This window comes from Bactrocera neohumeralis, chromosome 5 (assembly GCF_024586455.1).
Source record: "Bactrocera neohumeralis isolate Rockhampton chromosome 5, APGP_CSIRO_Bneo_wtdbg2-racon-allhic-juicebox.fasta_v2, whole genome shotgun sequence".
In the NCBI taxonomy this organism is placed as follows: domain Eukaryota; kingdom Metazoa; phylum Arthropoda; class Insecta; order Diptera; family Tephritidae; genus Bactrocera; species Bactrocera neohumeralis.
In genome coordinates this window covers 72,539,031-72,560,038 of record NC_065922.1, presented here as the reverse complement: position 1 = coordinate 72,560,038, position 21,008 = coordinate 72,539,031, and the positions used below count along the sequence as shown (strand labels likewise).

Genomic DNA, 21,008 nt, shown 5'->3' with positions numbered 1-21,008 from the left:
TTTTCCCCTTTTGATAAGTTTTTACATATGTACATATGTACAAGTATTTTTGAAATTCTTAAAATATTTAGAATTTTATTATTTATTTTTATGTTGAAAACTATAAGGTTTTGAATAAAATCAAATAGGTAGTAGAATTAGTTAATTTTTAATTAAATAATTATATTTTTTTTTTAAATTTTGCTTTTTTTTAATTTTTATTTTTATATTTTTAATGTTTTTGATATTTTTTAACTTTTTTTTTATTAAGTATATTTTTGGTTTTAATTTTTCTTTAATTTTTTTGTTAATTTTTTCAAATTTAATTTTATGTTTAATTTTTTTGTCATAATTTTTTCAAACAAATTTTGAAATTTTTTTTAGAATTTTTCGAATTTGTTTAATTAAATTAAATTTAATCAAAAAATTAAATTAAATATCAAAATGAAAATAACTAAGAAGCAATAAAAAAAATTGAAAAAAATATATATTTAGTAAAAAAATTAAATAAATAATTTTATTACATTCAAAAATTTAATTAAGTTTAAAAATTAATTCAATTAAAAAAATTTTAAGAAATTAAATATATAAATAAACAACATTTAATTGAAAAAATTTAAATAAAAAAATAAATTAAAATTAATTGAAATTGAAAAACAAAACTTAATAAAAAATTTTCAATAGTTAAGAAAATAAAATTAAATAAAAAAAATTAAGTTAATTAAAAAGTTTAATTTAACAAAAAAAAAAATTTATTTGATTAAAAAATTAAATTAAAAAAAAATTTATTTGATTAAAAAACAAAATTAAATTTAATTAAAAAAATAAATTAAATTAAAAATTTTATAAAAAATTAAATTTGATTACAAATATTTTTAGAATTTTTAGAAACTTATTATATATTTTTATTTATTATTTATTCTTGATTTAAAATAATACCTAATTTTTTTAATAAAATCAAATAGATTACTTAATTTTTAATTCTAATTTAAATTCTTATTTTTTGTTTTAATTCTTGTTTTTATTTTTATTATACTTTTTTTTCCAAATTATTCTTTTTTTGATAATTTTTTTTTAATTTTTTATAAATTCTTATATATTTTAAAATTTTTGAAAATTTTTTTAGTATTTTTTAGTACAATATAATAAAAATTAGAAAAATTGCGCTGACAATCCCACTTAAATAGTGTATACTACAGCCTCTATAAACGCTCTGACTAAAATTCATTGCATATGTTAGGGCGTTTATCCACTGAAATGCTTAAAAGACAGTCGATTTGCCTATAAATGTGTTGTTAAAGTTATCAAACAATTGTATTATGACTCTGCAACAAGTTGGCCACCAACAACAGAAGCAACGCACGCAAAAATGTAAAGTAGCAAAGCTTCAATTTTTTTGCAGACTAAATTTAGAAGCAAATACAAAAATTTATGCATATTTGCTAATTGACAGCTCTTCAGTGATTTTTATCACGTCTTTGCCTACACGAATTTAAAATTTTGTGTTCTTTTCAATATTCTAGGACTGTGCAGATTTTTTCAGATTTTTTCGGAAATGTTTCACTACCTTGTGTTTTCCATAGAAAACTAATTTATACAACAACAACATCAGACTATGAAAATGTATTATAAGCTCAATTCCCCAAACAAAAACCAGAAAGCAAACACTGCAAATCAGCAATATGTGACAAAACAAAAAATCTCGCGAATTTGTTAGACATTCAAATTAACGCACAACAAGTGCCTAATCTGAAAAGTATCGAGTAAAAAATACAAATTAAACAAGAGAGAAACAAAAATCAGCATTCTAGTTCAAAAAAAGCTTTTATAGGCTATAAGGCCAAATGAGCAACAGATAGAGCGCAAAGTATAGGAAAAAATGAGAGAAATATGAAGAGAACGTGAGAGCAGTAAAAAGCAAGAAGGAAATGTAGACAAAAAATGAGAGGCAGCACTAAATAGGTGAATGTAGCGTTTCCCGGTTAAAATGAGTGCCATCCGAAAGCTTGAGGACCTTAAAAACAGCAAATAATTTAAAAATATTCTAAAAAATACACAAATACAAACTAAATAAAAATAATTTAAAAAAATAAAAAACCTAAAAAAATTGAGTAAAAAAATTTAAATAAATTAATATAAATATTAAAAAAATTAATATAAAATTAAAAAAATCATAATATAAAAATTAAAATAACAATTAAAAAAAATTTAAAATAATAATATAACAATATTCTAAAAAATACACATTTAAATAAATTAATAAAAACTTAAAAAAATTAAAAAAAAAAATTAAAAAAAAAAAAAATTAAAAAAAAAAAAAATTAACATATTACAATTAATATAACAATATTCTAAAAAATACACATTTAAATAAATTAATAAAAACTTAAAAAAAATTAAAAAGAAAAATTAATAAAAAAAAAATTTAAAGAATACATTTAAAAAAAATTTAAATAAAAAGAAAAACAAAAGTTAAGAAAAAAATGGATTTAAAAAAATACAACAATTAAAAAAATTTAAATACTGAAAAGTATAAAAATATGAATTTAAAAAAAAATTAATTATATAAAATGTAAAAAATATGTTTAATTAGTTAAAAACTTAAAAATAATAATTAAAAACACAAAAATTAAAAAAATGAATAATAAGAAATATAATAATAATCATATAAATTTATGAATGCCTTGTTTGCTAAAAAGCGCCCGTTCCTTTTATGATATAGTACATTTATCTATGATTTACTTATACATACATATATGTAGGTATATATACATACATATGTATGTATGCAAGCTTCACGAATGTCAGTTAGACAAATGATGCTGAAATGTGCTGAATGCACCGAAGGGACCAGCTGATTATATGTGTGTCTACCAAGGCGAGTGAAAAGGAATAAGCTATAGGGTATCATTTTAGGAGCAGAATGCGAAAGATTAAAATAAAATTCAATAAAAAGTATGTTAAAAGCTAATCATTAGGACGATTAAAAAACTAACAATTTAATTATAAAAAATTTTATCTGATTAAAAAATTAATTAAATGAAATTTGTGAAATTAAATAAAAAAAAATAAATCCAAAAAAAAAAAATAAATAGAAAAAATATATAAACTAAAAAATTAAGCTAATATATTAAATTAACAGAAACCATTAAATTAAATTAAAAAATTTAATTATACCAAATCAGAATTAAAAGAAAAGTTAAACAAAAAAAAAAACAAATCAAAATAAGTAAAAATATGTTAACGGAATTAACTACATAAATAAACAATATTTAATTTTAAAAATTATTTTTGCTTAAAAAAATTAAAAAAAAATTTCAAGTTTTTTAGATAATAATTAAATTAAATTAAAAAAAGTAATTTAAATAAAAAATTCAATATGTTTTGAAAAAAAAATAAAAAAATAAAATGTAATTTACAAAAATAATTAAAATTAAAACTTGAATTTAGATAGATTGATTAAGTTTAATTAAAAAATTAAATTAAATAACAAATGAAAATAACTAAGAAACAAGAAAAAATTGAATAAAGAATATGTTAAATGAATTAATACTCAAAAAACATGTGTAATTACAAAAACATATTAAGTAAAAAAAAATAAAAAAAAATATTATTTAATTAATTAATTTTTAATTAAGTTAAAAAATTAATTTAATTAAAAAATTCAATGTAAAAAATTTTAAATTAGATAAAATTAAAAAAAGTTAAGAAAGAAATATTTATATAAATAAAAAATTGCATTAATTAAAAAATTAAATTAAATTAAAGAATTAATTTATATTAAAAAATGAAATCTTAAAGAAAAAATAAATTATACTCATTAAATTAAAAAAAAAAAACAAAATAAATTTGAATAAAAAATAAAATAAAATTAAATTAAAAATTTTATAAATTGAAAAAATAGTTAAGAAATTAAATATATGTATATGTATAAACAAACAATATTTATTTAAAAAAATCTTATGAAATAAAAATTAATTCAAATTGAAAAATTAATTTAAATAAAAAAATAAATCTAAAAAGAAAATTAGTTTTTAGTCAAAAAATTAATTTAACAAAAAAATAAAATTTGATTAAAAATTGAAATGAAACTAAATTAAACAAATAAATAAATTAAAAATTTTATAAATTGAAAAAATATTTATAAAATTAAATATGTAAATAAACAGCATTTAATTAAAAAATCATATTAATTAAAAAAATTAAATAAAAATTAATTCAGATTGAAATATTAATTTTAATATAAAATTAAATTTTACAAAAAAAATAAATTTGATTAAAAAATAAAATAAAACTAATTAAATTAAATAAAAAATTAATTTTGATTACAAATTTAAATTTAACAAAAAAAAAAAATTAAAATAAAATGAAAGAGTAAATAAAAAAATAAAAATTTGCTTAAAATTTTGAATTTAATTAAGAAAATTAAAATAAAATGAAGGAGTAAATAAAAAGATTAAAAACTAAAATTGGAATTAATTAAATTTAAAATTATTTTAAATTAATTAAATTAAATTAATTATTAATTAAATTTTAATCTTCAGAGCGTATTTCTTACTATTGAAAGCTATTTATGTGTACATTATTTAAAAATCATTTTTGAGTTGGTTCGTTTTAGCAAACCAAATAAACAATATCGGTTCTTACTTCGCAGAGTTACCTATTTTTCACAGTATAATTCTTTGTGGTTTTGCATTGCAATTTCTCTTTCTCACAAACCACTTAAAAGCTCCGCCGCGAGTATTTACACCAGCGCTCAATTTCCCCATAAAACCGTGTTGCTTTCACTTTGCTCATAGAATATTTCATATACGCTTTGCACAATCAGCTGTAGCGAATGAGAGTAGAAAGAAAAAAAAATACTATTTTTTCTTACTGAGTAGTTCTCGCTACCGGAAGTTTTTCACGCTGGCACTTTAACTGCCGCTCGTTGGCGCTCATGTTGCGCTCAGCACACTCTCCAAACTTTAGCACATTCAGCACGTGCGCTCGTCGCGTTTCGCTTACACACGATATGCGTTTTTCGGGGTTGCGCCGGGGCTGCAACGTTTAACCAAGAAAGCCGATTGCAAAGCTGGGCGCTTTTGTCGGCGCTAGCGCCAGGCGATGCAAACATAGTTGGTTGGTCGTGAGTGTGTGTGCGGTGAGTCGTTTCATATTGGCGACGAGTCGATAGTCGATACAGCTTTTGCTGACGCGCAGGCTTTCAGTTCGATTTCAACAACGGTATTGCACGGTTAACAAAGCGATTTAGAAGGCGCAAACCGCAACGCACAAAAACGCTCAATAACGGTTAGGAAAAAAAGTGAAAATATGTACAACTCTAAATACACACATACATATGTACGAAAGTAGTAAAACAAAAAACATATGTGCTGTGCTGTGCAAGTGCAGGAAATGCATTTTTGCATACAAAATATAAGTATGGTTAATACAAGACAATTGAAAAGTAGAAAATACTCTAATAAAAGTGCAGTGCATACATAAAATATACAACTTACTAGCACACATGCATATGTACATACATATATGCAGCTGTGTATGTGCGTGCGACGGTGTTTGAGCGCAGTGTGAAGCCTGCATTGGCAAATGCATTTTACCGAAAGTAAAAACAAAAAAAAATAAAAAAAATATTTAAGTTGTTTGTTCGTAAAAATATAAAAAGCAAAATTATATGAAAATTATATATACTGTGTGCAACATGTTTTGACAAAAATCGATTGCAACTCTAAAAACTGCAGAATATCTAAGTGATAGTATATGCGCCCGTAAGTAGGCTAAAGCAATTGAAACTCCATTACGTGCGAATACAGGTAGCGTATTTGGTGAGGTGCAAAATGTGAATACGAAAATGTATATTCATATGTATATTCAAATAAAAAATTCCCATAAAAATAAAAACAATAAAGAAGAAAAAATTTATAACGGATTTGCAGAAAATAAACAATGAAACAAAAAATCATGGAGATTAAGTATGAAATTAGATAAATTCGCAATTTTTTTCTAAATAAAATAATTTTAATAAAATAAAAATATTATAAAAAAAATAAAAATATAAAAATATTTGAATATTATGTAAATATAAATAAATAAATATATAAATAAATAAATAAAAAAGTTTTAATAAAAAAAATATAAAATTTGTAAAAAATAAATATTTGTATTAAGAGTTCTTAATATCTCGAAGAAAAAATAAAATTTTTATTAAAAAAAAATTGCGAAGATTATAAAATATATAAATAAATAAGAAAGTCTTAATAAAAAAAAAGATTATAAACTTTTAAAATTAAATATAAAATTAATGTCTCGAAGAAAAAGTAAAATTTTTGTTAAAATAAAAAAAAAAATAAAAAAATTGCGAATATTATAAAATATATAAATAAATATAAAAGTTTTAATAAATACAAAAAATAATTTTCAGTTGCAAAATCTGTAAAATAAAATAAATAAATTAAAAATTAAAAAATACTAAAAAAAATATAAAATGAACATTTTTATACGAATCATGTTTTGAAACTTATATATTTGAATATCCTATGATCCTGAGCATCAAAAATAATTTTAATTAATTAGCTTTAACAATCCTACAATCCTGACCAAAAATCTGCAATACCGCTGCATTTTTTCATTAAAAATTATTTTAATCAAAAATATTTTTAATTTTCCAATATAAACATTAGCCGAAAATTTAAAAATTAATGAAATAATTTATGAAAGTATTGCGAAAATATAAAGTTACTTAAAAATTTAAGTTGACGAAAAAAATATATACATATATAAAAATATTAAAAATATATAATTTTTTTCTGAATTCTTAATAAGAATAACTTTAAAGTATTTATTTACCGTTACGCATTGTTACAGAAAATTTTTACGACAAAACTCAAAAGATAATTATGATTAGTGAGTCTAACGCCTAAAAGTAGACTATATTGCGATTTTTGTTGGCGTGCGCCTAAAAGTAGGTTTTTATAATATGTATCTTTTAACAAAATCAAGCAGAAGGTTTTTCACTTTTTAAAAACAGTATTTTTTTGAGCCGAAAAGCATGACATTAACAGTTGTTTTGACGTACTGAGGAGACGTTTGATATTTAATAATGCGCCCGTAAAAGTAGGCCAACTTTAGGCAGACTAGGCTTGTGCGTTTGGCTACAATGTTCCTATAAGTGGGCTTCAATCAAGTTTGTGGTTTTTTTCTTGTAAAAATGGCCATTATCTGATAACAGCCTAAAAGTAGATGGTAGGTTGCACACTAAAGCTATGTCAACTGCAATTTTTGCGTTTTTGTGAACTCTTATCAATTAATGTCAAAATAAATATTTATACTCAAATGTAGAGCATATTTTTTGCTCACAAACCGTAAATATAAATAGTATTAGCCTTTTTGCCGCCTGTATGTAGTCTAAGCGTTTGATTTCCAGCACTGCTTATTCAAAACTTCCTCTATAAAAAGCAAAATGTCCTTTGGTGAACAAAAATTGGTAATAATTGGCAAAAATCTGAAAAATTCTACAAGTCGTGTAGCTGTAGTTATTTTTTTTAAACTCGATTCGAGTTTTAAGCTTTTAAAAACAGAAAAATTCAATATTTTATTTCATGATTGCATAAAAGTATAATAATAAAATTTTTCCCAAAAGTATGCACTTCCATAAACGCCAAAATAAGCAAAGTACTTTCAAAATATCATATAAAATCGAAATATGAAAGAAAAATAAATATAAATATGCATTCCATACCCAGTTTGCTCAGCACACCTAAATGAGAGCAATGCACTACACCTAAAAATATGCAACATGTTTTTTATTTTTTATTTTTCACTACTTCTACTCTTATCTACACTTGTATAGACCTGTTGTTGATTGTTGAACATGCTCTAACTCTTCTTTATTGTTTTTGTGTGATTCGGTATACCGGCGCAAAATATGTAGGTTAGAATATTGCCAACATACAACGTTGTAACACATTTAAATAGAAACACATACAGCCCACAAAATGAGCGTGCCCCACTTTGTGCTGTTGTGGGCAGCCATTTATTGTGTCTAAATAGCAGCACATGTGTAAGGGTTGAAGACGAAAAGCACGAACACAAGTTTTAACAAAAGCAAACAAAGCGAAAAAAGTTTGTAAACGCTTCTTGTTCAGCGGGGTTTGGTGCAAGGCTTTATTTTGCGGCTGTTTGTCGATACAAAGCGCGTGTATGTGTGTATGTGGCGCGTTTTTCCTTGAGTATCACTTAACTTATGCGCATTTGCGCTTAAATGTAGGCAACGTTTTATAGCAATTATTGTCTTTGTGCCTTTTAATGTCCATAAAATTTCTTATAGACTCATCTGTGTCCTTGTCTTTAGTGAAATTTGCGTCGTGTTGCTAAAAATATATATACAGTTTTCAGCGTGATATTTTTAAACAAGTATAGCTGGGGGCTCAAAGCTTAACAGTATTTTTAGTCCCTCTCATGCAACTGAGTTTTATTTTGAGGTTAAAAATGCTTGGTTTTAAGTTTACGTTTGTTAATTTTAATCTTAATTGTAAATATTCATATATTTTAAAGCGAACACCTTATATATTTAGCATTTGAATTGCCAACTAACCTCATTTAATCCACCCAAATGTGATTAGCTAAGCAAAAATCATGTTTTTCCTTCATTCAATTCTGCTTTTTAATATGATTATCCAGCAAATGCTATTCCTGAAATTCATTCCAGCTTGTTTTGAAGATCAAATGTCCTTTAATTAAATTGCTGCTGCTGTTTTGATTCTTTTGAAGTTTGTACACATTTAGGCGCCATGTAGATTCACACACGTGTGTGCCAAAAAATGCCTGGAAGTTGCCTAATCCATTGATTAAATCCGCACTAAAGTGAATTTCATATTAAAATTTTCCATAAAAATAATTTATTTCGGGTTTAATTTTTAATTATTTTTTGAATATAGTTGTAGCATAGTTTTTGGCGCGAGTCATAATATCATTCTTTCCGCAACAGTATTCATTCAAGAAAATAGTTTTTTTCTTTAGATTATTACTTTTTTCTTGAAAACGTATTACAGATTTAAATTTTAATTAGTTATTGAATATAGTTGTAGCATAGTTTTGGGCGCGAGTCACAATATCATTCTTTCCGCAGCAGTTTTCATTCCAGAAAATAATTTCTTTAGGCAATTAATCTAAAATAGAACATATTGTGGTTGTTGCATATTTTTAGGCGCTACAATTATTTCTAGCATAGTTTTTGGCGCACGTAATAATTGAAAAAAATGAGCTTCCATTCACGAAAAAAAAAATTTTCTTAAGCTAATTAGTTAAAAAAAAAATTGTGACTGTTGCATATTTTTAGGTGCTATTTTTGAAATTGTCAGCACTGTACTCTTGATGAGGCTTAATTTATATGACCAAATATACTTCATAGAAAGTGTGGTCAATTTTTAAAAGTAAAAGATTTTGATTATCTAAAAGTATATTTTGCATACTTTTCAGCGCACATTAGGCAGTTTTGGCTAGTTAACTTATGAATGGCATCATCTCATCTAGTTAAGCGTTCATAAAAAATTATTAATTTTCCTAACTAGCTATGTATGTTAATTATAAAAAATGTAGCATATATTCAGGAACTCTTTTTATTTGAATAAAATTTTGGGATTATTATATATTTAAACGTAAAAACTATAGCTAATTATTCATCTAGTTTATTATAGTCATTTGAATATTTTTCAAATTTCAATTCGTTTGTTATACTAATTTAAACTTTTTTTTAAATGGTGTTGCCTACGTTTAGGGTTTGCAGAAGTTCAAAATACTATAATATATGTATAATCATAAAGTTGATTAAAGTTATTTTAATGAGTTGACAAAAATATGTTGCCAAATTAAAAATACAATATTTGCATACTTTTAGGTGTTTAAAATATGCTATGTAAATGCCTGCTTAGCTTTAGCTTTAAAAATTTAATGTTATGCAGTAAATAACGCGTAGTACCATTTTAAAACTTCATATCGTCGAAATGAGACAATTTAATTGCCTACATTTAGGCTAATCCATTATAATATTATTTAGTACGCTATCCGTTTTAAATTGGCGCTAAAGTAGGTTTGAGATATTTATGTTTACGTTGATTTTTACTTATTCCCCATAGCTTATAACCCAAAAGCGCCTGAAAGTATGCCTCATATTTACTATTATATTACTTCAATTAACTTTTAATGTACTCGCAATGCAAGCTTTTTTTTTTATCATTTTTTGCACGTACGTATGTGTACATATGCACGTATATATGTGTATCGATACTTAATGACCAACAACTTGGCGCACATTAACGTCATTAGCGCCATTGGTCGCCGGAAAGCTTGCTTTATTTTCGTTGCCTTTTTTATGTGTATGTTTGCTTATTCGCCTTTTCTGATGTCAATCGTTCGCAAAGGATAAAGTCTTTTATGCGCGCTGCAAATTTTTATGGCTATTAACTTAATTGTGTCGTGGATGAGCAAGGTTAAGCTCTGCGTCACTTCAGAAAATTGTATCGTCATTGAATACATCAGCTCAGTGGTGACTGTTTTCAAACGCGTTCTCTCTTAATAAATCCCTTGTCATTGATAACTTGAAAAAGATATAGCAGTACTTTGATAAAACTTTAGTCGCGTTTTAGGCGCTTTGAGTTTTGTTTTAATAATGTAGGCCTGCATGTAAATATAATAGAAAATATTATAAAAGTCTTGCCTATATTAAGGCGCGCTTATGATTTGAGGAAATTTTATATAGTTACAAAAAAATAATAAATTGAATAAATAAAAAAAGTGTGGCATACTTTTGAGTGCTAATAATGAAACAGTATTTGTGTCTTATAATTGGAAATAAATATAATTTGGATAATACAGAAGTAAAAATAATTAAAAATTAAAAGTAACTTAAAAATAATTGATAACGAAGTTAAAAAAGATTTAATTAAAAAAATTTAAAAATTAAATTAAATAAAGAATAAATAAAATTAAAAATAAATAAGAAATATAAAAAAAAAATTTAAACAAATTAAAAAAATAAAAAAAATTAATTACATTAAAATTAATTAAGAAGTGATTAAAAAAAAATTAAAAATAATTAAACAAAAAAAGAAATTAAAAAGGAAAATAAATTTAAATAAAAAAAAAAAAAAAAAAAATTAAAAAAAAAATAAAAAAATTAAAAAAAAATTAAAAACAAAATTAAAAAAAATCAAAAAAATTAAATTAAACTAAAAAAGAACAATAAAATTAAAAACAATTTAAAAAAATCGAAGTACTCAAAAGAAATCAAAATTAAATGTAAAAAAAGAATGAAAAAAATAAAATAAATTTAAATATTTCTTTACTTAATATAGAATACAGCCAAGTGCTGCCGTTTTTCTCTCACTGTTTTACTCTTCGTTTACAGTTCATTATTGAACGCTCCTTTAAAACACATACATACAAGTAAAGTGAAATTGACCGGTTTGGCATTGTTTGCACAACAATTTTCATGAGTTAAATTTACAAAAACAAAAAACACAATTTACATCATAAATATTTAATGTGGAAATTTCAAGCAGAATTAATATTAATTATGAATATTTGATGGCATCCAGTCATACAAAAATGTAAGTAAAAAATATAATATAAATAAAATTCATTATTTAAAATATTTACATAAATATATGTATGTACGTACGTAAATTTTTTGATTTTTTTTTGATCTCGTCTTTATATTCTCCCTTTCTCTGCTTTCGTGCCTACTTTCCCCATAGTCTCGATGCGCAAGTGTAGCCTGCAAATTATATGCAAATGAGGAAAATAGTTGTAAACATTTTATCGTCAAATTGTTAGCGGACACCATGCGGGCCGCCCAACTCATGGCTGATAAAAATATAATTAAGAAGTGTAAGCGCTGAAAAGTCAACTGTTGATTGACAAAAGAAGGTCGCTTTTGATGGTGTTTTGTTTTCGTACCACTGTTATCTCACTCTTGCCCTGGCATTTGCGAAAATTTATGCAATTGTGTCAGTGTTGAATTAATTTCATTTCTGTTTTTTGTGTTTCGCAAAATATCATTTACTATCGGATTGAAAGTAGTTTTTTCATTAAATGTGTAATTTCATGAAAATTCTTGAAATAAATATTCATTAAAAAGTCATTTAAATATAATTCAAGAAGAAATATATACATATTTATGTACATTTGTATGTTGGGATCGATATTCGAGTTGAAACATAAAATGTTAGCTAAAACATAAACAAAATAAAAAAAAATTAATTTAAAAAATAAAAAACAAAACTTATAAAATTAAAAAAAATTAATTTAAAATTAAAAAAATTAATTTAAAAATAATTAAAAATTAATTAATTATTTTTAATAAACCAAAATTAAAAAACTTAATTTAAAAAATTAAAAAAAATTATTTAAATAATGGAAAAAATAGTTTAAATATAAAAACTAAAACAATAAAAAGTCATTAATTTAATTTAAAAAATTTATAAAATTTAATAAATAAAAAATTAAAAATAAAAAAAGTAAACAAAAAAATAGAATAAAAAAATACAAAAATTTAAAAAATTAAGACTATCGAAAAAAAATTAAGAAATAAATTAACAAAAAAACAAAATAATTTAAAAAAACATCGTATAAAATATTTTTTTTACTATAACAAGTTAAATAAAACTAAAAACTACTTTTAAATGGAAAATGATAAAGTTTTAATTTTTTTAATTATTACCTTGTTAATTAATTAATATTATTAAAAAGTAAACAAAAAATTATATTTGTTTTTCAAAGACAATTTACAATAATTGAGAAAATATAACATTTTAAAAACGAAAATAATATAATATTTTTCTGAAGTCTACAGCTTATTTTCAAATACATAAATGAAGAAAATATTAAAACTTAATTTGAAATTAAAAAAAAAAAAAAATTAAAATTTTAAAATTTAACATTTGAAAAATTTTAATATTTTAAAAAAAGCGTGCTTATCTAAATAAATTAGTTAAAAAATATTTAAAAAAAATAATATTATTGTGTAATATATGTAAATATACATATAAAATAAATTAAAAAAAAATAAAATAGTATAAAAAATTTATATAAAAAAAAATTTATATAAAAAAAATTGTAAAAATTATTAAAAATAAATAAATTAATATGAAAAAATTAAAAATACAAATAAAATAATACAACAAAAAAAAAGGTATCAACAAATTATAAAAAAAAAAATTAATTGAAAAAACCATATACATTAAATAAAAAGTAAAATAAGTTAGAAAGGGCTAATTGTAGGTATAACCGAACAAAGCCGGTTTAATGCTTTCAGTTACATAAGACTTGTTAGCTAAATCAGGTCTAGGGCTCATCCTCAGCACAAAGATGCAGCGTTATTAGAAAAACACGCTCTCTCAATTTTATTAAGATAACTCACATATTGGCCGGCCGGGTCGCATATACCGGCAAAAGATAAATATTTTTTATTAACATTCGTTTTTTTATTTTTATATATTTATTTTATTAATTTGTTTTTTTACTAAAATAAATAGTACGACAGTAAGCTAGTGAGTGACCCGTATGAAATCGGTAACCTCTTACTTTACGCCACACTTGTTGCTTCCTAAAAATTATTTACTAAAATTTGCTGTAAAACGGCTGCCCAAGTCATAACAAAACATGGTGAAATACCGCCTCCCAAAATCATCTATTAATGCTCCTTAATAACTTCCTACTTCACTTGGTTCATCATACGCCACGGCAAATATGTCTTACAACTCAACGCAACAACTCATTGGCCTCACTTTTTTGCTTACTACTACCTAAATAAATGAGTTTGAGTGAACTAAAAACAAAAATGCATAATTATTATTGCAGCCAAATATGAGAAAGCGTTAAGCAAACCAATAAGTCGATAGCAATGAGACGCTGCAAATTGTTTGGTGAGACGCTGGTGTGGTTCATTGGCTTTTCGGCACGCCAGCTGTAGTCTGCCAGCACTCAAAGTCGCCCAATTAACCTTTTCACAGTGCTTAGCGCCAAAAAAGACAAAGAAAATAATAAAAAACAAAAAATAATAATAAAAACTCAATACTAATAGCTTGCTCGTAGAATTTTCGCCGCAATTCGCTAACAAAAAATTGTTTTGTAAACAAAGTTAGCATCAAATGTGTAATCGAGTTGTAGTAGTTAGGCGTTTGAATTGGTTTTCGTAGCATGAGAAATGGTTAAAGTCTACTAATAAGTGATTATTTGCTCTTCCTACCCAACCAACCGCACCAATTGTTTGCTTACTTTTTTTTGCTTTTGTGCTTATTTACTTTTTTATTATTTCGCTGTTTTGTTTGGTTAGTTCAATACGCCGTACATGGCGCATTCGAACCGTGTACGTAGGTTGCCTCTTATATTTCGGGATTTGGCAAATCTAGTGTTGCAATATGGCAACTGACAACTTGATCATTTGGTAAAAGTTTGGCATTTTTGTTGTTATAAAAGCGATCTATTTCGAGGAAAGAAAAAACACAGAAATTTCAAATTTAATGGGGAATGTTTATTATCATTCGATAGAATATTCTTTTGTATTTATTTTTTGAAGGTTGCTTCCTTCAAATGTTGCCCGCGGCTACGTCCCAGATGGTGCATCCGTTGAGTCCAATTTTCAATGACTCTTTCGAGTATTTCGAGTAGTAACTGGCGAATGACACGCGTGATGTTTTGCTCCAAGGCTTGAATCGAAGCGAGATTGTCCACATAGATTTTAGATTTTACATATCCACACAGAAAAAAGTCTACCGATGTGATATATCACAATCTTGGTAGCCAATCCACCGACCCAAAACGTAAAATTATCTGCTCACCAAAGTGTTCTCTCAAAAAATCCATTGAATGATGCGATGTGTAAGAATTTTTTTAATAATATTTTAATATTTTTTATTTAAATTTTAATAATATTTTTTTATAATTATATTTTATTTTTTTATTATTAATTTTTTTTATAATTACATTTTATTTTATTATCAGTTTTTTTTATTGTTAGTTTTTAGTTTTTTTTATTATCAGTTTTTTTATTTGTTTTTTTGCATTTAAACAATTTTTAGTATTTTTTTATGTATTTTAAATAATTCTTTACTTTTTTTATATTTGTAATTTTTTAAAGAGTTTTTTAATTTTTTTTTAATTTTTTCCATTTGTAAATTTTTCTTAATATTTTCTGTTTTCATTTTATAAGTTTTTTTTTTTATTTTTTTTTGATTAAAAATAAAAGATTAATTTTTAAATTCGTTTTAATATTTGTTTGTGTTTTTTATATACATATATTATTTTTTATATTATTTTTTATTGCAACACTTTTATTTTTTAATTATTTTTTCTGCATTTTAAATAATTTTTTTTTCATACTTTTTACATTTTTTAATATTTTTTTTCACCATTTTTTTATATTTTTTCTGTTTCTATTTTATTACATTTTTTATTGGATTTTTTTATTTACTTTTTTGTTCTTGGATTTTTTTTTACATTATAATGCAATTTTATCTGCAATTTTTTTTTTGTGTTGACTTTTCTCATTTTATTATTTTCATACTTCTATTACTATTATTAATTTTCAACTTGAATTTTATATGTCCTTATCACATTTTTTCTCAATTTTACTAGTTTTCTTTACTATCACCCCTCCACCTCACTCCGCATCACTTAGCGTCGCTTTCAATAAGTGTTTTATTTGGTTTTCAGTTTCGCATTAGTTAGCAGCTTCAATTAGAAAGTAAATAATCGCGTATATGTCGGGCAAGTCGTGCGAGTAGCTTCTCAGCTGCACTTACTCATGTTGATATAGTATGTACTTACATACATACACAGGCGTATTTGCACTTACTATGGCATACTTAGTGACGTAAGTGTGTTTAATTGATTACGTCGTTAGTTCGCAAAGAGCGCTGCGTTTATTTAGGCTTTAGCGCTGGAACAAGTGTAATATGCTGTAGTATTTACATACTATGTATGTATACTATATATATACATATATACTCTATACATACATACATACCATATATCTAGTATAATATGATTTGTACTGCTGCAGCTGACGTATACTGAGTTAAGTTTGTAATAGTAAGTTGAGTTTCTTCTTCTTGAGATATTTGTTGATGTTTGGCCATTAGAAGAAAATACTTCTGGTTAGTTTTGAGCTTTGTTTTTTTTTTGGTTTTTTGTTTTTATTTTTTTTTTTTTGTTTTTTTTTTTTTTTTTTTTTGTTTTTTTTTTTTTGTTTTTGTTTTTTTTGTTTTTGTTTTTGGTTTTATAACTTTCGACATTTGCTACAAGCTCGCTCGATAGGTTCTTCTTCGATAAATTGGTTTCTTCTTGTTTGGAAGAGCGGAAAATATTGATTTTCTCTTAAAAAAATTACACCTCCTATACCGTTATCTATTTTTTAACCCTTGTTAGCATCTTTAACGGTTTGCTCACATACTCTACATCGCATCCACTAAACATTAGAAGTGTTATATCTCCAATTCTAAGAATAAAATATTTGAAAATCGGTACATAACAACGCCAACTTCCAGTATAATGCTAATTTGATACCGTTTAAAAAAGGCAACGGCATTTTAATCATAGAATAATGATTTATTGACAATCTTGTTTCAAGAATAGAGTATTTAAAAAATGTACGAAATCGGCACTTAACCACGCCTAATTCTCATATAATGCGTATGTCGTTCTGTTCCATAATTTTTAATGGGATTTTTTTCAAACAAATCTTGAAGATCCTCTTGGAAAAATGTTTTAGGAATAAGATATTTGAAAAATAGTGGAAAATCGGTTCATAACCACGCCCACCTTCTATATAGCGATATCGTTATATGATACTAACGGTATTTATGTCTTATGCTAATCATCTTTAGTACGAAGATTCTCTTGGAAATCATGTTTCGAGATTAATGTTTTGCAAGATGGCCGAAAATTTGTAATTAACCACGCCTACTTTCGATATGAAGAGTACATATACATATAATGAATATCCAAAATAAATGCTAATGTGATTTTTTTTTGCATATGCTTAACATTTCTAGTCAGAAAATCCACTTAAAAATCGTGTTTTAGAGTTTTTGAAAAGTCGTGACAAATCGGTATATGACCACGCCTACTTCTTGCATAATAATTTCCCCATACCCTTATATAATTCTTAGCGGTATTTCTCTCATATTATAATCATTTATAGTTAGAAGATCCATTTAGAAATCCTGTTTTAAGATTAAAGACTTGGGACAATGGTGAAAAATCGGCATATGACCACGCCTATTTCCTGTGTGATGACTACATTGTATCACTATATAAAAGCTAATGATATTTCTCTCATATTCTAATCATTTCAGTGAGAAGATCTTCTTGGAAAACAAGTTTTAAGAAGAAAGTTTTTGAAAATTCTTTAAAAATCGGTATATGACCACGTCTATTTCCATTTCCATGCTAATTGGATGTTTTCTATACTCCAAGACCACTTTTGTATGAACTAACTTGGTACGAAGTTCAATATTTTCTGTTCTCGTTCTCGTTCTCGTTTTCTTTTCATTTTTATTTTCCTTTTCTTTTTCGTTTCATGTTCTTTTTTTAATTTTTGGGGTTTCGTTTTTATTGTTATTATTCTTTTCGTTTTGCATTTAGCTCTTATTCTATTACGATGCGTATTCTTATTGTGTTTATTGTTATTGTTGTCATTACCTATTGCGCTATGCTTTCAACGGCCAATAGCAGCATATTGAATTACTTTCAATAATTTGATATAGCAATGCGGTGCAATATTCTTGCCGCCGGGGCGTATGAGTGTACAATTAGTGTTGAGCGTATCGAACGCGCACTCACCTACAAACACACGCACCCGATCTCTTAGGTAGTCGCACAACAAACAATGTAATTAAAGGCGCGTATGCGTCATAATGCCAGCACAGCATAGCGGTAGACATGTGAGTAATGTAAAAGTGTGTGTGGACGTGTGTGTGTATTTATGCATATTTTCTTATACATATAGACTATATCCTGCCAATTCTACTTGTATATGTGTGTGTCTGCCCGTTTCATGGAAAATCTGATTTTTTCTGCGCTGCTGCCAATATCAAATCACTGTAACTCAATATGCTTGGAGTGGTTTGCAAATAAAAAGAAGACACCAGAATACAGAAAACGCGCATTAAAAAGTGAAAAATAATTATGAGAAAAAAAGAAAATAAAATTGCATTATTAAAGCGCAAGCAGCGGCAGACAATGCAGTAGGCCTCCTTTCCAGCGCGGTTTTATTCAATTAACATGTGCCTGCGTTGCAATTTGCACATCGCGCACGGATAGGCAGGTGTTGCTTCAGATCCATGTATATTTACAATAAAGTATAAAAAACCGTTATTGATTTTCACAGCTGCAAGCGAAGCACTTATGCTGCTGGAACATATTAAGGGCATGCAGCATAAAAAATTAACGTCGCGCATATGAGACGCCCTTAGTCTCGAAGCGCGAAAGCAAGTCGTCGCTTGTGTGTGAGATTAAAAATAGGTTACTGGAGTGGTTTTTGCAAAGTATTTGAATCGAGTCAACGTAGTCTTTTTATATATAAAAACTATTTTCAAGAGTTGTCACGTCTTCGAAAACATATTATTGAAAAAGCAAAAACACTGCATATATTCTTCTAAATAAATTTTGGTAATTTCTTATAATTTTTTACTTTCTAAAATATTTTATGCGCAAAAATAATATTAAAAAATAGCGAAATTTCAAAAAAAAAATTAATAAAATGCTAGTAAATAAAAATAAAGAAAAATAAAATTATATTAAAATTAGAATAAAATAAAAAATAAATAAAATAAAAAATAAAAAAAAAAATAAAATAAAAAAATAAAATAAAAAAATAAAATAAAAAAATAAATAAAATAAAATAAAAAAATAAAATAAAATAAAATAAAATAATATAAAAAAATAAAATAAAATCAAAAAAATAAAATAAAATAAAATAAAAAAAATTAAAATCAATTTTGAAATAGAAACTAAAAAAATAATTAAAATAAATAATTTAAAATATTAAAAAAATTAAAAAATATAATAAAAAAATTTAAAAACAAATTAAAAGAAAATAATAACGATTTAAAAACAAATTCAAAAATAATTTAAAAATAAAAATAAAGTAATAATAAAAAAAAGAAAATGAACTAAAAGTAAAAAAAAACAAAATTAAAGAGTTATTGTTAAAAAAAATAAAAATATTAAAAAAAATATTTTTTAAATGTAGAAGTAAAAGGTAAACGTTAATAAACTCTAAATTTAAATATTTTTTTTTAATTCAATTTAGGTTTTGGGTCCTTTTTATATTTAAGAAAATGGTAAATTATTTTTTTTAACACAAACTTTTATATATGTACATATGTACATACATAGTTTTCCACGTCGTTTTAAAACTGTTGTTTTTTGTTTGGAATTTTTGATAATTTTTTGGCTTAATTTGGCTAATGTTTTTGCCGTTGAAATGAAAATTAATAAAAAAATATAATAAAAAAATTAAATAGAATAAAAAAAATATAAAAAAATTAAATAAAATAAAAAAATTTAAAAAAAATTAAAAAAAAAAATTAAAAAAAAAATAAAAAATTAAAAAAAATTAAAAAAAAAAAAAAAAATTAAAAAAAAATTAAAAAAGGTTAAAAAAGTTTAAAAAATAAAAATAAAAATTAAATAATAAAATAAAAAAAATTTAAAAAAATAAAAAAATAAAAAAATAAAAAAATAAGAAAATAAAAATAAAGAAATAAAGACTTTTTTTTAATTTTTTAAGTGATTTTTAAAAATAATCAGTTTAAACCGTTTTAACTTGCAAAAAAATATTTAAAATATTAAAAATAAATAAATATATAATTATTGTAAAGTTCTAAAAAATTGTATACATTCAACTTAAAATTAAAACGAAAAAAAATCTTGTAAAAATAAAAAATATTATTTATTTATAATTATTTTTTTTTTAGTTTCCTACTTTTATTTCCAAATCATATAGTTAATATATCCTTTTAATTAATCTTTTTCATTTTATATGTTCATACATATACAGTTATATTTCTGCTATATAAATTCTACTTGTTCAGTGAGATTTTTTCCTTTGCATTCAAATGTGACAGATGTTGTCGATAGTTTTTTTCTTGTTTTTTTTTTCTACCAAACTCAATTTGCTTTTGCTATTATTGTGCGCAACCACTGCTGCTGCTTGGCTGTTGCCACAATTGATTTGATTACCGGCACAAACGCTTTGTTCGATAATTAGAGGCAATTATATTTACATGGTTTTTATTCCCATAGAAATTGTATTATCTGATTTGATTTTATGATGGAATTTTTGCAAAACACGCAGAAAAAGTGCTTCTGCTGCCAATTAATAATTTAAATTTAAATAAGCCTTTAATGGTTATTTTATGATTTATTTAAATTTCTTTTTTAAAAATTGTGTTAAAAATATTTTATTTTATAGATTGTTTGAAGTAAAACCTTTTATTTTATTTTTTTTAATTTAAATTTTTTTAAATTATATTATATTATATTAATTATATTTTTTAATTTTTGTAGTTATTATTTTTTTTAAATTAAAATTATTTTTATTTAATTTTTTTTAAATTAAATTAATTAATTTAATTTGTTTTAAATAATTTTTTTTTATGTTTTAATTTTAAATTTCACTTAATTTAATGTTTTTTTTTGCAATTTTAAATAACCGTGCTTATTTTCTACTTCTTTTCTATATAAATGATATTTCATGTAATGTACTAAGTATATCTGTTGTAAGCACTAATGAACTTTTTCTCATATTAATTTTATCGTTATTTTAATTTATTTTGTGTTTTTTTTTAATATTCCTTTTTTTTTTAATTTCACAAGTGTGTTTGTTTTAATTCATTTTGCTTTTGCAATTTTAAATTTTTTTCTACTTTAAAAATTTGCATTTTATTAATTATTTTTTCAACTTATTATAATTTTATAAATTTTAATTTTTGTTCAATTAGTGTGTTTTGATTTTAGTTAATATA

General features: G+C 23.7%; 1 protein-coding gene across 3 annotated transcripts in view; it reads left to right on the top strand.

Moving 5' to 3' along the window:
- LOC126758197 (high affinity cGMP-specific 3',5'-cyclic phosphodiesterase 9A) overlaps positions 1-21,008 on the top strand; it is a 210,456-nt gene that overhangs the window by 23,089 nt on the left and 166,359 nt on the right. The window contains exons 1-2 of one of the 3 annotated variants that reach the window (XM_050472314.1): positions 4,536-5,747; positions 11,384-11,585. The exons of 1 other annotated variant lie outside the window; for it this stretch is intronic. The gene's annotated coding sequence lies outside the window, so the exon portion shown is untranslated. Of the gene's footprint in view, positions 1-4,535; positions 5,793-11,383; positions 11,586-21,008 lie in introns of those variants that run through there. One more of the 3 variants, XM_050472313.1, reaches the window with a different exon arrangement.